The 16,505-nt window shown below is 39.5% G+C and overlaps 1 protein-coding gene across 1 annotated transcript in view; it reads right to left on the bottom strand.

The window, feature by feature from the left end:
* KIAA1211 (KIAA1211 ortholog) overlaps window positions 1-13,388 on the bottom strand; it is a 166,796-nt gene extending 153,408 nt beyond the window's left edge. Inside the window, exons 1-2 of the mRNA XM_011998430.1 lie at window positions 13,333-13,388; window positions 4,138-4,284 (exon numbers count right to left, since the gene is read on the bottom strand). The gene's annotated coding sequence lies outside the window, so the exon portion shown is untranslated. The remainder of the gene's footprint in view (window positions 1-4,137; window positions 4,285-13,332) is intronic.
* Between the last annotated feature and the right edge of the window lie 3,117 nt (window positions 13,389-16,505).

Raw genomic sequence — 16,505 nt, 5'->3', positions numbered from 1 at the left:
TCTCTAGCATGACCGACAGTGGTCGCTTCTTCTACCTTCAGCCTAACCCAGGATGTCCCTCTACACCATGTGCCTGTGCAGGCATGGAAACGTGCTCAGCTCTGTTTTGGTGTAGCTTTCCTTCTCTCGGGTGCAGCCCTCAAGACCATGCCTAAAATAAGGCTCTGGAGTTGACTGCAGTGATGCGGCTGCAGGCCAAGGAACACAAATGGCTAGATGGCTGCATGTTAGGAGGGAATCTTTAAACGTAATGAAAAGCCAAAATATATTCAAGGCTTTCAAAATCCCCTAATTCTTTTCATTTTATTTTTTGAGACGGAGTTTTGCTCTTGTCGCCCAGACTGGAGTGCAACAGCGCAATCTTGGCTCACCGCAACCTCCGCCTCCTGGGTTCAAGCGATTCTCCTGCCTCAGCCTCCCAAGTAGCTGGGAATACAGGCATGTGCCACCACGCCCAACTAATTTTTATACGTTTAGTAGAGACGGGGTTTCTCCATGTTGATCAGGCTGGTCTCGAACTCCTGACCTCAGGTGATCCGCCCTCCTTGGCCTCCCAAAGTGCTGAGATTACAGGTGTGAGCCACCGTGCCCGGCCAAAATCCCCTAATTCTATTGCAAGAAACCAACAGACTCAGGGAATCATACACACACACACACACACACACACACACACACTTTTTTTTTCTATGTTGTATGAGAAAAAATCATTTAATTCTGTCACAAAATATTCTACATATGTTTTTAAAATTACAGTATTACTTCCCTGGAAAACTTCCTAAAAGAGGAAAAAAGCATCTATTTTCTGTGTCTGTCATGCTAGAAGGAGGAGTGACTTCTGATAGGAAAGCTAAGGTAGAATATCAGTTGTGAGCTCTTTTGGAGTTAAGCAATTTGGACAGGGACTGCAACATCGTATATGTGCAATCCCTACCCTGGATCAGGGCAGTGCCTTGTCAGCTCCAGCCTGATATCATGGCCCTAGTAGCATATAAGCGGCATGGTGACATCACACTGATGATCCTCCCACCTCAGCCTCCTGAGTCGCTGGGACTGCAGGTACCACCACCATGCCTGGCCTAGACCTGGCTGGGTTTTTTGTTTCTTTGTTGTTGCTGTGTGTTTTGTTGTTGTTCTGCTTTTTTTGTTTGTTCATTTTTGAGACAAACTGGGTCTCACTCTGTCACCCAGGCAGAGTGAGAGGTACAGTGGTAAAATCTCAGCTCACTGCAGCTTCAACCTCCCCGGCTTCAGTGATCCTCCCACCTCAGTCTCTCGGGTAGCTGGCATCACAGGCACACACCACCATACCCAGCTAATTTTTTGTGATTTTTGTAGAGACAGGATTTTGCCATGTGGCCCAGGCTGGTTTCGAACTCTTCGGCTCAAGTGATTCGCCTGCCTCAGCCTCCCAAAGTGCTGGGATTACAGGTGTGAGCCATCGCGTCGAGCCGACCTGGCTGTTTTGATTACTGACTCTGATCTTGAGCAAGTTATCTGAGTTTTCTGAGCCTGTTTCTCCACTTGTGAGATGGGAATAGTAGTATCTATTACTTATTATTTAAGGTAGTTGTGATGGTTTGAATTGTATCCCCCAAAAAGTAAGCTGCAGTCCTGACCCCGCAGTACCACTGACTTTGACCTTATTTGGAAGCAGGGTTGTTGCAGATGTAATTAGTTTAAGATGAGGTCACATTGAAGTAGGGTGGGTCCTTGGTCCAATATATCTAGTATCCTTATAAGAAGAGGGAAGACAGCCATGTGAAGACACAGACACACAGTGAGAATGCCACGTGACGACAAAGGCAGAGACTGAAGGGATGCCGTTGCGGCCCAGGAACGCCGAAGATTGCCGACAACCACCAGAAGCCAGGAAGAGCCAAGGAAGGGTTCCCTCTGACGTGTCTCACAGGGAGCATGGCCCTAACTTGATTTTGAACTTCTAGCCTACAGACCTGTGAAACAATACACTTCTGTTGTTTTAAGCTCTGTTTGCCCAATTTCTTATGGCACTCCTAGGAAATTAATATGGTGCTAGAGGCCTAATGTATGTATTTTTTGTGTGTGTTGGGTGGAGAGAGTAAGTGTACTTTAACTGTAGAGGAAACAGAACAAATCAAGTAGATAGGAAGAAAACAAAGCAACCTATCTTATGCATCTAAACCAAAAGTGTCGTCATTTCCTGTGGATCTGACCTTCCCAGTCACTCTGCTCCAGCACTGGCTTCTGGCTGTGGCTAGAACACCCCAGCTGCATTCCCTCCTTAGGGCCTTTGCACTCACTGCTTCCTCTACTTGGAACAGGCCCAGGGCTAACTCTTGACTTCCTGCCTTTCCTCAATGAGGCCCATTCTGCAATTTGCACTCCCAGCCCAGTGAGAAACCTCCCTTGCTCTACTTTACTTTTTCTTTTCTCCATGTTCTCAGTGGATTCTAATATCCTAGTAACGTGTTTATTATGTGCATTATTTATCATCTTTACTCATGCTAGAACATGAAGCTCCATACACTAATGTGAACAAACTTCCAAAATAGTACCTAGTTCACTGTAGGTGCTTAAGAAAAAATTTTCTAAAAATCCATCATGCATTTTCAAATGACCACTTTAATTATTACAGAAGCTGTATGTGTTCACTGTAAAACATTAGAAAAAAATTAAAAGCTTCAAACTCCCACCATCTAATAAAACCTCTCAAATTACAAGAAATCAGACTGACTTTTATCTTCTTTAAGTTACTCCCTAAGGGGTGCTGTCAATCCAAGAGAAATCTCATGGTAGAGGTAACACTCATCTTACAAAGCTTGGTATGTGAATTTAATGAAATAAAGTAACCAAATACTCAATACAATGCTTATCATAGCAACTAAGACAACTAATGAGTAGTTTTTATTAACAGGTAGTTATCATAATAGGTCATTGTTGATAGGTAGTTGTTATTTTATTTCCTTTGATCTTATATTTAACTTCCATCCCTTGCCACAACTTACAAAAATTAAGTGGCAGATATCTGCAGCCAAAAGAATGATATGATGCCATTTATTTATTTATTTATTTATTTATTTATTTATTTAGAGACAGAGTCTTGCACTGTCACCCAGGCTGGAGTACAGTTGCGAGATCTCGGCTCACTGCAACCTCCGCCTCCCAGGTTCAAGCGATTCTCCTGCCTCAGCTTCCGGAGTAGCTGGGATTATGGGCACCTGCTACCACACCCAGCTAAGTTTTTGTATTTTTAGTAGAGATGGGGTTTCACCATGTTGGCCAGCCTGGTCTTGAACTCCTGACCTTGTGATTTGCTCACCTTGGCCTCCCAAAGTGCTGGGATTACAGACGTGAGCCAACACGCCCGGCTGATATGATGTTATTTTTACACGGGAGGCAGATGAGGAATGCCTCCCACTCCCAGCACTCAGAAGACAAAGTTCCCCAAACTCACAGGACCAAGCTCTGTGGCTCAAAAGCAACATGAGACGCAAGGCCATTACCATAGAATTTTCTAATAGCAACAAAACAATGAACAATGATAACCCTTTTTTTTTTTTTTTTTTTTTGAGATGGAGTCTCGCTCTATTGCCCAGGCTGGAGTGCAGTGGCACAAACTTGGCTCACTGCAACTTCTGCCTCCTAAGTTCGAGCGATTCTCCTGCCTCAGCCTCCTGAGTAGCTGGGACTACAGGTGCCCACTATCACGCCTGATTGACTTTTGTATTTTTAGTAGAGATGGGTTTTAGCATGTCAGCCAGGCTGGTCTTGAACTCCTGACCTCAAGTGATCCGCCTGCCTCGGCCTCCCAAAGTGCTGGGATTACGGGTCTGAGCCACTGTACCTGGCTGATAACCACATTTTTGTATTACATGTCCTCTCCCATTTACAAAACCTTTTCCCATGAAACTTTATTTTATAGATGAAATAACTGGGGTTCAGAGAATTTAAGTCACTTGTCCAAGTTGACTCAGCTGGAAAGTAGAAGAGTTGGGAATGCAATTTAGGATTAGAAGATCACTGATGACAAGGATCACTTGTCCTGATATTCAGTAGAATACATACTATTTCTAGAATACCACTTACAACAAATGAAACATTCCTTAACATTTTTTCCATAAGTTACTTCCCTCTCCATACTCTACGTAAAAGACTTACCTGTCTTAATAGCCACAGGTCCTTTTCTTGTTGGATGATTCTCCACCAAAATTTTCTCCTTGCAAAAGGAAAAATTCACCTTCAGCCGTAAATGTCAGGAAATGGGGTACATTGCTGAGAAAGCCTGGGAATCACTGCTTTTGTAAGCTGTTGAGAAAAAAACAAAACATCAAGAACTTTATGTCTTCAATCCTCTCTTGGGAAGCCTTTAAAACGAATCTCTTTTCCAATCCTTGGCAGAAGTTTGTACAAAAGAGGTTTCTTCCCCCTCCATGAGGCTTCCAATTAGGTTTAGTAATACTCGATTTGCACTGTTTAGCCAAAATTTACTATAGAGCTTTAAAAGCATTTATTATTAACTGTTCCCCCTTTTGACAGGACTAAAAGAATCACATCCCTGAATACTGAGACTTCCATATGCTTACATATAGGGTTCTCACATTTATTATTCAGCTAGTTTAGCTAAAATTCAAGAAGCGAGAAGACACAAATCCAATTTAGTAGACAAGTGAAGGCAGTAATCATTAGGTTGTTTCCTAGTGAAGGCACCTTTTTACTCTAATACAAATCACAGAGTTAACTAGGTTAATGAACTCCCTGTGGCTAGACAGTGAAACAATACCTTCTAAAGCTGCCGGAATGAAAACCACGATGTAATGAATGTAGATTTCAGCTGGAACGGAGGTAGAAAATGTCCAAGAAACAACCTCAGATTAACACAGGCCCTTTGCAAAGCCCTGTGAAACAAGACAACATTCTGGGGCAACAATACAGGAAGAAGTCACTCCAAATCTCAGGATGGACATGAGTGTCAGGCCCTGATGGGGGTTGGCTTGTATGGGTTTAAAGAAGAATTCTCAGTTCTGGCTCTGAGGGACTAGCTTCCAGCAGACCAATTTCTCATTGAGTACAACTAGAACAGTTGGACAAAAGTTATTTTTAAAACTTGTTTAAAGGCTTTAGAGGACTACCAAGGCAGCCAGGACATGAGAGGCCATGATCTTAAGGGAGAAGAGAAATAAAATTGAAGCAAGTTAGACATTTTGTACCACTTTTCCTTTTGAGACACCTACTGGTTTTTTAGGAAGCGCAGGGCGAAACTACTGAGAAAGCTAGCAGAAAGTGGATATTTAGAGGAACATAAAGTGAGTGGAACTTTTGCCCAACTTACAGGCTGAGGAGATCTCAGACAGAAGGGAAATGCAAAGAAATGAGCTCAACATTTTGCCTCTGTTAAACTCTGTAAGAACTATGAAACATTTTTCAGAAGTGGTTGTATCATTTTACACTCCCATCAGTAATATATGAGAGTTCTAGTTTACACAATCTCATCAACATTTTCTTACAGAACTAGAAAAACAAGAACAAACCAAACCCAAAATTAGTAGATGGAGACAAATAATAAAGATCAGAGTATAAATAAATAAGATTGAGACAATAAACCACCAAAGATTAACGAAATTAAAAGCTGGCTTTTTAAAAAGATAAACAAAATTGACAAACCTTTACCCAAGCTAAGAAACAAAGAGAGAAGACTCAAATAAATAAAACCAGAGATAGAAAAGAAGGCATTACAACTGGTACCATGGAATAAAAAGGCTCATTAGAGACTATTATGGACAACTGTACAACAATAAATTGGAAAACCTAGATGAAATGGTTGCTCTCCTACATCCATGCAACCTACCAAGATTGAACAAATAGAGAACATGAACAGACAAATAAAAAGTAACACAATTGAAGTAGCAATAAAAAGTCTCTCATTAGAGAAAGCCCAGAACCTGATGACTTCACTGAATTCTACCAAGCATTTAAAGAAAAACTAATACTAATGCTACTCAAACTGTTCCAACAAATTGGAAAGAAGGAAATACTTCCACACTTATTCTACAAGGTCCTCATTACCCTCATACCAAAACCAAAGAAAAACAGAGATGCAAAAATCCTCAACAAAATACCATCAAACTGCAGCCAACATCACATTGAAATGATCATTTACCATGATCAGGTGGGATTCACCCCAGGGATGCAAAAATGGTTCAACATATGCAAATCAATACATCACATTAATAGAATAAAAGACAAAAACCATATGATGATTTCAACAGATGCCTCCCGAAAAGCATTCAATGAAATTCAACATCCCTTTATGATAAAAACCCTCAAGAAACTGGGCATAAAAGGAACATGCCTCAATAAAAGCCATGTGTGTATGACAAACCCAAACCAAAAGATAGCATCACACTGAACAGGGGAAATTGAAAGCCTTTCCTTTAAGCTCTGGAACAAGACAAGGATGCCCAGTTTCACCACTTTTATTCAGCATAGTACTGGAAGTCCTAGATAGAGCAATTAGACAAGAGAAGGAAATAAAGGGCATCCAAATTGAAAAGAAAGAAGTCAAATTGTACTTGTTTGCAGATGACATTATCTTATATTTAGAAAAACTTAAAGGCTCTATAAAAAACCAAAACTGTTAGAACTGATAAATTCAGTAAGGTTGCAGAATACAAAATTAACATACAAAAATCAGTAGTATTTCTATATGCCAACAGCCAACAATCTGGAAAAGAAATCTAGAAAGTAATCTCATTTATAAAACCTACAAAAAGAACACCTAGGAATAAATTTAACCAAAGAATTAAAAGATCTCTACAATGAAAACTATAAAACACTAATGAAAGAAATTGGGCTGGGCGCGGTGGCTCACACCTGTAATCCCAGCATTTTGGGAAGCCGAGGTGGGCGGATCACGAGGTCAGGAGATCAAGACCATCCTGGCTAACATGGTGAAACCCCATCTCTACTAAAAATACAAAAACAAAAAAATTAGCCTGGTGTGGTAGTGGGTGCCTGTAGTCCCAGCTACTTGGGAGGCTGAGGTGGGAGAACGGCGCGAACCTGGGAGGTGGAGCTTGCAGTCAGCCGAGATCGAGCCACTGCATTTCAGCCTGGGCGAGAGAGTGAGACTCCACCTCAAAAAAAAAAAAAAAAAGAAATTGGAAGGATATTCCATGCTCATAGTTTGAAATAATTAATATTGTTAAGTGCCCATACTACATAACGTGATCTATAGATTCAATGAAATCCCTATCAAAATGCCAATGACATGCTTCAGAGAAATAAAAAATGCAATGCTAAAATTCGTATGGAAACACAAAAGATCCCGAATAGCCAAAGAAAAAACTAAGCAAGAGGAACAAAGCTGGAGTCATCATACTACCTTATTTCAAAATATACTACAAAGCTATAATAACTAAAATAGTATGGTACAGGTTTAAAAACAGACACAGACCAATGGAACAGAATAGAGAATCCAGAAATGAATTCACACTTTTATAACCAAATAATTTTCAACAAAGGCACCAAGAACATACACTGGGGAGAAAACAGTCTCTTCAATAAATGATGCTGGGAAAACTGGATATCCATATACAGAATAAAAAAACCAGACCTCTATATTTCAGCATATACAAACATTAAATAAAAATGAATTAAAGATTAAACGTAAGATCTGAATCGATGAAACTACTACAAGAAAACATTGGGGAAATGCTTCAGGACATTGGCCTGCACAAAGATTCATTGAGTAAGACCTCAAAGGCACAGGCAACCAAAGCAAAAATTAACAATTGGGATTACACTGAGCTAAAAAGCTTCTGCATAGAGATGAAAGCAACAAATGAAGAGACAACCCAGGAGAAAACATTTGCAAAGTATCCATCTGACGAGGGATTAACAACCAGGATATATAAAGAACTCAAACAACTCAACAGCAAAAAACAAATAGTTTGATTTAAAAATGGCAAATGAGGATACCCTGTTTGGGTACCCTGATGTGATTATTATGTACTGCATGCCTGCATTAAAACATCTCATGTAATTCATAACTACATACCAACAAATATTTTTAAAATTTTTTAAAAATAAAAAACAGAACTGCTAAAAAAAACCCTGAATTAAATTAAAATGGCAAAAGACATCCAAGTGGCAAGTAGGTATATGAAAAAATGCTCAATATCATTAATCATCTGGGAAATGCAAATCAAAAACCACAATGAGATACTATCTCACACCAGTTAAAACTGCTATTAACAAAAAGATAGGAAGTAACATGCTGGCAAGGATGCAGAGAAAGGAGAATGTTTGTACACTGTTGGTGGGAATGTAAATTAGTACAACCACTATGGAGGACAGTATGGAGGTTCCTCAAAAAACTAAGAAGAGAACTACCATATGATCCAGCAATCTCACTGCTGCATATGTTAATATATCCAAAAATACATCAGTGTGTAAAACAGATATGTGAATGTTATGGTTTGGCTCTGTGTCCCCACCCAAATCTCATGTTAAATTATAATCCCCACTTGTCAGGGGAGGGGCCTGGTGGGAGGTGACTGGATCATGGGGATGGATTTCCCCCATGCTGTTCTCATGATAGTGAGTGAATTCTCACAAGATCTGATGGTTTAAAAGTGTGTCACTTTCCCACCTCGTTCTTTCTCTCCTGCCACCATGTAAGACATGCCTTGCTTCCCCTTCACCTTCTGTCATGATTGTAAATTTCCTGAGGCCTCCCAATCATGCTTCTTGTTAAGCCTGTGGAACTGTGAGTCTATTAAACCTCTTTTCTTCATAAATTACCTCATCTCAGGTAGTTCTTTATATCAGTATGAAAACAGAATAATACACTGTACTCCCATGTTTACTGCAGCACTATTCACACAAGAGCCAAGATACAGAATCAACCTAAGTGCCCATCACCAGATGAATGGATAAAGAATATGTGTTATATATACACACAATGGAATATTACTTAGCCATAAAAAATGAAATCCTGTCACTTGCAGCAACATGGATAGAACTAGGCATTAGGTTAAGTGAAATATGCGAGACACAGAGAGGCAAATATCACATTCTCACTTACATGTGGGATTTAAAAAATTGATCTCATGTTCATAGAGAGTAGAATGATAGTTACCAGAGGCTAAGAAGGGAAGCAGGGAGAGGGGGATGAAGAGGAGTTGATTAATGGATACAAAAATATAGTTAGATAGAAAGAATAAGTGTTCAATAGCATAATAAGGCAACTTAGTTAACAATAATTTATTGTATATATGAAAATAGCTGGAAGACAAAGTTCCAGTTCTTCGAAGTAGCTTCAAAGAACTGATAAAGGTCTGAGGTGATGGATATGCCAGTTACCCAGATTTGATCATTACACATTATATGCTTGTATCAAAATGTCCCATGTACCCCATAAATATGTGCAACTATTACATATCCATAAAAAAATTTAAAAATCAAAAAAAGAAGCATGCTTTTAAAAAAATGGTGTTGCCAGACTTTAGTTTGAACCATTGTAGCGTGAATCCTACAACTCAGTAACAGAGACAAACAACCCAATTAATTTAATAGACAAAGGATTTGTTTAAATATTTCTCCAAAGAAGATACATCAATGCCAAATTAGTGTATGACAAGTTGCTCTATGTCACAAATTATTTGGGAAATACAAATCAAAAGTATGATGAGATACCACCTCACATCCACCAGGATGGCCATTATCAAAGATATAGAAAACAACAAGTGTTGGCGAGGATGCAGAAAAATTGAAGCCCTTCTTGTACCCTGTTGGTAGGAATGTACAATGGTACAGTGGACACAAAAAACACTATGGTGTCTGTAAAAACATTTAAAATAAAATGACCACATGATATAGCAATTCCACTTCTGGGCATATATGCAAAAGAAGTGAAAGCAAATAAAATTTTACCAATTATTACAAATAAATTTTAACAAGTGGGCAAATTGACAAATATAGAATCCATAAATAATGAGCTTTGACTGTATGTCTATGTATGATTTCAAGTCTGAAATCCAGTTTTCCTTTCTTCAGTTTCTTCTCATTTAGACAAAGTAGGAATGATGAAGCTCTAAACATTTAATATAGCGAGGTGTCAGCTAACTGAAGTAGCTTCATGGAAACCAATTTACTGATGAGGTAGCCATTTACAACTTGTTTTTTGCTGAACACTCATATTTGGAGTTCAACACCCATCTCTATTCATTTCTTTTCTCATATCCTCAGGGAGAACTTTACAGAACATCTGAAATGTTAACAATTTGTAATTCAAGAATGAATATATCTGGGCACTTTTTCAAATACAAGAACAAAATCAGCAAGAATGAGGCAATGTATGTTCTGAAGGAGAAGGAAGAGCAATGTGATCCTCAGTGAACTCAGAGCATGTATACTCAAAGGTAAATTCTTTGACTTTTTCCATTTGCTATGGCTGTGTTTAGGATGTTTCACAGCTCCTGCTGTCTGCAGGGTCACCCAAAAAACAAGTGCTAAGAGAAAGTCGCCTGCATTTCAAATTTTCAGTCCAGCAGTCAGAAAGGCTGGGTGTTGGCTGGGCGTGGTGGCTCATGCCTGTAATCCCTACACTTTGGGAGGCCGAGGCGGGTGGATCACCTGAGGTCGGGAGTTCGAGAACAGCCTGACCAACATGGAGAAACCCTGTCTCTACTAAAAATACAAAATTAGGCCAGGCACAGTGGCTCATGCCTGCAATCCCAGCACTTTGGGAGGCTGAGGAGGGCAGATCATGAGGTCAGGAGATCAAGACCATCCTGGCCAACGTGGTTAAAACCCTGTCTCTACTAAAAATAGAAAAATGACCTGGGCGTGGTGGCACGTACCTGTAGTCTCAGCTGCTCAGGAGGCTGAGGCAAGAGAATTGTTTGAACCCAGGAGGCGGAGGTTGCAGTGAGCCGAGATCACGCCACCGCACTCCAGCCTGGTAACAGAGCGAGACTCCATCTCAAAAAAATAAAATTAGCTGGGCATGGTGGCACATGCCTGTAATCCCAGCTACTCAGGAGGCTAAGGCAGGCGAATTGCTTGAACCCAGGAGGCAGGGGTTGTGGTGAGCTGCGATCACGCCATTGCACACCAGCCTAGGCAACAAGAGCGAAACTCTGTCTTAAAAAAAAAGAAAGGCTGGGTGTTAGAACCACATCTCCAAGATTCGTTTACTTCTGCAAGTCATGATGTCTGTGACCTTGCACTTGAGAACAGATTGTAACAGATAAAATACAGCTGAATTACTAAAAAGGTTTCTGCCCAGCAGTGGTAACTGTGCTGCTTGCTGTTTCCCACCCGGGGGAATTAGGTTCCTATCGAGATGGTTTCAGTTTTTCAGGCAAATACAACGTGGTCACTTTGAGCAGTGTCTTCTCAGCCCATTCTCAATAGCAATTGGCAAAAGAAGTGGTTTTAGTGGACCTAAATATTGATATTATCTTCCTTTTATTCCTCTAAGACTCCCCACCTAACAGAAGGGTACTGCAGGAATGATCCGAACTTTGGGACAGGAGACCCATTTGCAGTCTTGGCTAGATTTAAAGTTATATTGTAAAGTTGAAAAAAAAAAACAACCCTCAAAAGATACCTCCATGCACTAGCAGGAGTACAGAAATTCTGTTCCTCCATCTCCTGCCTTCCCCAGCCTCTTCCCCAACAGAACTTCTGGGAACATGCAGGTGCAACAGACCTCCTTAAAGCTGTATGGTTGGAGCTATAAAGGTGGAAAATTTGAAACCATGAGCATGTGGAAACATCTTCACAGGTGCCTTACCCACAGGACAGAGGCAGGCATATGGTTGAAATTCCCCACCACCTCCACTAGATCTTATAATTTTCTACTGTTTGTCTGTGCAGGGAACATTTCTTAGCTAAGCTACAAGTGTTGGTAGTCTGTAAGCTTACCATTATTCATTATTATTTATCTTCTTCCCTTCGTTGTAAACTTCAGAGGCAAATTGCCCATACTTGTTATCTCCACCATCTCAGCACTGTTCACTCCTTTACCCCCCACCTCACTCTTGATCTGATCATTCTATTCAAATTGCACTTTTTCAAAGCCACCAATAACCTGTGAATCCCAAAATAAAAACGGTTGCTCAATTTGCATTTGTCTTGACACCCACCAGTCTCTGATCTACAGCCCCCCTAATCTATCATGCTGCTAACTGGACAACACTACTTGAAACTGTTGCTTTAGTTTCTTTGATACTGTCTCTTCCTGGTTGCTTTTAACACTCTACATTCTCTTTTGCTCCTTCACTGATAAATATTCACAGCAAGTATCTGTTCCTCATCAGCTATAATGACCATAGTCTTTCTTTTCTTTTTTTTAATTATACTTTAAGTTCTAGGGTACATGAGTACAACCTGCAGGTTTGTTACATATGTATACATGTGCCATGTTGGTGTGCTGCACCCATTAACTCATCATATAATGACCATGATCTTTGTAAGACTATCTGTCATTCTGCTTTTTCATTCTCTGTCATTTTTCCTGCCTAATTAGTTTTTTAAAAATCTTGTTTCTTTCTTTGAACGTCCCTTTAATCTGTCACCACCGTGACCCAGAATCTCACCTACTCATGTCTGACTTGCTGCAACATCCTATTATTTAGTTTTTCTGCCTCTGTTGAACCCTAAATATTACTGCCAGATTAATTCGGCAAATTCTCCTGTGTTAAATTACTATTTACAAAACCCACGATGACTCCCCATTATTCACATAATAGTTTCTTGAGAGATAGGGTCTCATTCTGTTGCCCAGTCTGGAGTGCAGTGGCACAATCACAGATCACTGTAACCTCGAGCTCCTGGGCTCAAGCAATCCTCCCACCTCAGCCTCAAGCTGGGACTACTACAGGCACACACCACCACATCGGGCTAATTTTTAATTTTTTGTAGAGACAGGGTCTCGCTATGCTGTCAACGCTAGTCTCAAACTCCTGGCCTCAAGCAACCCTCCCTTCTCCCCCTCCCCAAAGTGCTGAGATTACAGGTGCAAACCACTGTGCCCAGTCTATTCACAGAATAAATGTCTGAGTCTGCCATTCAAGTTCCCCTACAGTCTAGTCCCTCTTTACCTAGCCGAGATTTTCTATACCCAATACCAAAAGTATATAAAATGACTATACCAAAAGTATCCAAAATGATACCCAGATATCTAAGCCTCCCTATTATCAATGAGCAGCACAGAGAACCCTTGGTTTTCCCTAGACCTTCCACTTAACATTGCCAATACCACTGCGGTTCATGGTTCCCAATCCCAACAGAGCAACTGAACATGTATCATCCCTTCAAAGAACCTGCGCTCTTCAGAGTACCCACTCCTCAGAGCTACGTGGATTCTACCAGGATTACTCCACTCAAACCAGAAGGCATGTGACAGGTAGGTATTGGCAAGCCAAGAAATGAAGGGTCCTCTGTGTTTGTGATGTTGGCATTCGAATGTTATTCCATTACAGGGGATGGAGGAGGAAGAGGAGGAAGGAAAAAGGAGGATTTGTTGTTGTTATTGTTGTTATTGTTGTTCTGCTGCTCAGTGAAAGTACAAACAGAACCTGACAAACTGAATTCTTTCAGTTCTTTTCAGTAAAGTAGCTCACCAGATAAAATACCCCTGGTGGTTGCTTGAATTAGAGATGAGTAAACTGATCTGCTTCTTTATTTTCAACTTCTCAAAGGCAGTTGTTCACAAGCACATCTTAGGAAACAAACTCATCTCCGTGACTCTTGGCTGCAGAATAAATTGCTAATGATTAACAATACTCTTAATGAGTCAGTCACCAGTGCCTGTAATCCCAGCACTTTGGGAGGCCAAGGCAGGTGGATGGCTTGAGCTCAGGAGTTCAAGACCAGCCTGAGCAACATGGCAAAACCCCATCTTTACCAAAAAATACAAAAATTAGCTGAGTGTGGTGGTGTGCACCTGTAGTCCCAGCTACTTAGGAGGCTGTGGTGGGAAGACTGCTTGAGCCTAGGAGGTGGAGGCACCATCAGCCAAGATAGCACCACTGCACTCCAGCCTGGGTAACAGAGCCAGACCCTGTCTCAAAACAAAACCAATACTCTTAAAGGAAAATCTAAAGTTCAGGCATAAAAAGATAGGCCTGGCATGGGTTCATGAACCTGTTCACCGGGCATGGGAGGTAAACGGACCACCAAGGAGCCTTTCCTTTTGAGAGTACTATTCCCTGAGCTAATGCTAGAAACTCAAGGCTCCTGATTAGATGATAAAAATTATTTATACTTTAGATATGATGCTTGTTCCCAAAACTGTAACCATATGGCCTTCTATATGGAACTTTCTTGAATTTCCATTCTCATATTTTCATTTCCTCTAAATCAGCTCATCTCTAGTCTCCTTTGTTGGGATTTCAGAATACAGTAGAGATTCTTCCCTGATTTAGCTACAAAGAAACAACTTACTTACTATTTGTTTGTTCTCTAGCAGTGAGAACAGATTTCCACTGATCCCTCCACAACTCAGTCCCTAATGAATCTTACCCATTTCAGGAATGCCTTTGTAGTGAACCCCATCAACACAGGTATTCCGTAACCTTAAGTAATGTGACTCGTTTAATATATCGGTTTGTGAAGTTTGTTGCTGAATTGCTGACAACTTTTTTCTATGGAAGCTATGTGATAAACGGTCATTAGGTTCTCAGGCTAGCTCTCATGCCCATTCATCTATTCATCCATAGTACCAAAGCAGTAGTATGAAGGGGGAAAATCTTTCTGCATTCCTGAATCCCCTTGACCTAAAGGTAGGAAGGGAATGAATGGTTCCAATTTCTTTGTGTCTTTGTGTCTTTCCAGGGATCCTTTGCATATACAACTATAGTTTTATATATATAAATTTATATTATATATGTAGTTACATAGTTATACATAATTATATATAGTTGAATATGCAAAGAATATTATATATATCAATCAATGAATAAAAAGATAAATAAAATGATCTATATGTGAATACTGTTAAGCCTTTATTTTTACTTCTTTTAATGAGACTCATTTTATGAGACCAGCATAATCCTAATATCAAAAACAAAGACATTGTAAGAAAGTTAGAGAGCAATATTCCTTATGGACATAAATGCAAGCATTAAGTTAAAAATTAGTAATTTGAATTCTGTAATATGGTGAAAGGATAATACATTATGTCCAAGTGGTGCTTATCCCAGGAATGCAAGGTCGGTTCACAATCAGAGTAATTTACAATATTAAAGACAAAAAGAAGAAGAAAAACTTAAAGAGATGCAGAAAAAACATTTAACAAAAATCAACATCCTTTTCTAATAAAAATGATTTAAAAACTGGGAATACAAGACAGTTTCCTCAACCTGATAAAGAGTATCTGTGAAAAACTTACAGCTAACATCCTACTTGATAAAAGGCCGAATGATCTCCTCTCAAGATTGGCAACACAGCAAAAATGTCTACACTCACTACTTCTCTTTAACATTGTGGTAGAGGTCATAGTCAGTGAAACAGGTAAGAAAGAGAAATAAAAGTCATACAGATTGGAAAAGAAAAAGTAAAACCATCTTTATACACAGACAACATGATAATCTATGTAGAAAATCCTGAAGAATCTATCAAAGGTAACGAGAAGTAATATGTGAGTTTCCCAAGGATTTAGGATACTAGATCAATAAATAAAATCAACTGACTTATTTCATTTAGCATAATTTCCTCAAGGTTCATCCATGTTGCGTGTTGTAGGATTTCCTTCTCTTTTAAGGCTGAATAATATTACTGTGTATACATATGTCACATTTTTTAAGTCCATTCATCTGTTGGTGAATACTTAGGTTGTTTCCACATATTGACTTTGTGAATAGTCTATTCAGACTTTGAAAAGAGGGAAATCCTATCATTTTTGACAACTTGAATGAAATTAGAGGACATTATGTTAAATGAAAGAAAGTAGGCACAGAAAGACAAATACCACCTACTATTGCTTACATGTGGAATCTAACATGATCCAAATCATAGAAGCAGCGAGCACAATGGTGGTTACCAGAGGCTAGGGAGAGGCGCTAACAGGGAGATGCTGGTCAAAGGGCACAAAATTTCAGTTAGACAGGAAGAACAAATGGTATTTGAGATGATGATATGTTAATTAGCTTGATTCAATCATGCCACATTGTATACATATATCATAGCAACACTTTATAGCCCATACATATATACAATTATAATTTGTCAATATCCAGTTTAAGAAGTTAATACACATTGTCCTACACATTTCTGTTTTCTCTTAAAACAACTTGGAGATCTGTTGCATATCAGCACAACGCGGATCTGTCACGTGCTTTTTAATAGCTCTATAGATATAACACAGCTTTTTTGAAAAAAATACTTATAACTCTATTGATAATTTTATAAATTGTATAATAAAGGTAAATTTAAAATTTCCTTTTCTCATTATAAAAGTAGTAAATAACAATCACAAAAGAAAAATCAAGAAGTGAAAAATATTGCCCACAATCCCA

This window comes from Mandrillus leucophaeus, unplaced genomic scaffold, assembly GCF_000951045.1.
Source record: "Mandrillus leucophaeus isolate KB7577 unplaced genomic scaffold, Mleu.le_1.0 Scaffold570, whole genome shotgun sequence".
NCBI classification, from domain to species: domain Eukaryota; kingdom Metazoa; phylum Chordata; class Mammalia; order Primates; family Cercopithecidae; genus Mandrillus; species Mandrillus leucophaeus.
Note: the sequence above shows the minus strand (reverse complement) of the source record. Positions and strands in the feature narration are given on the sequence as shown.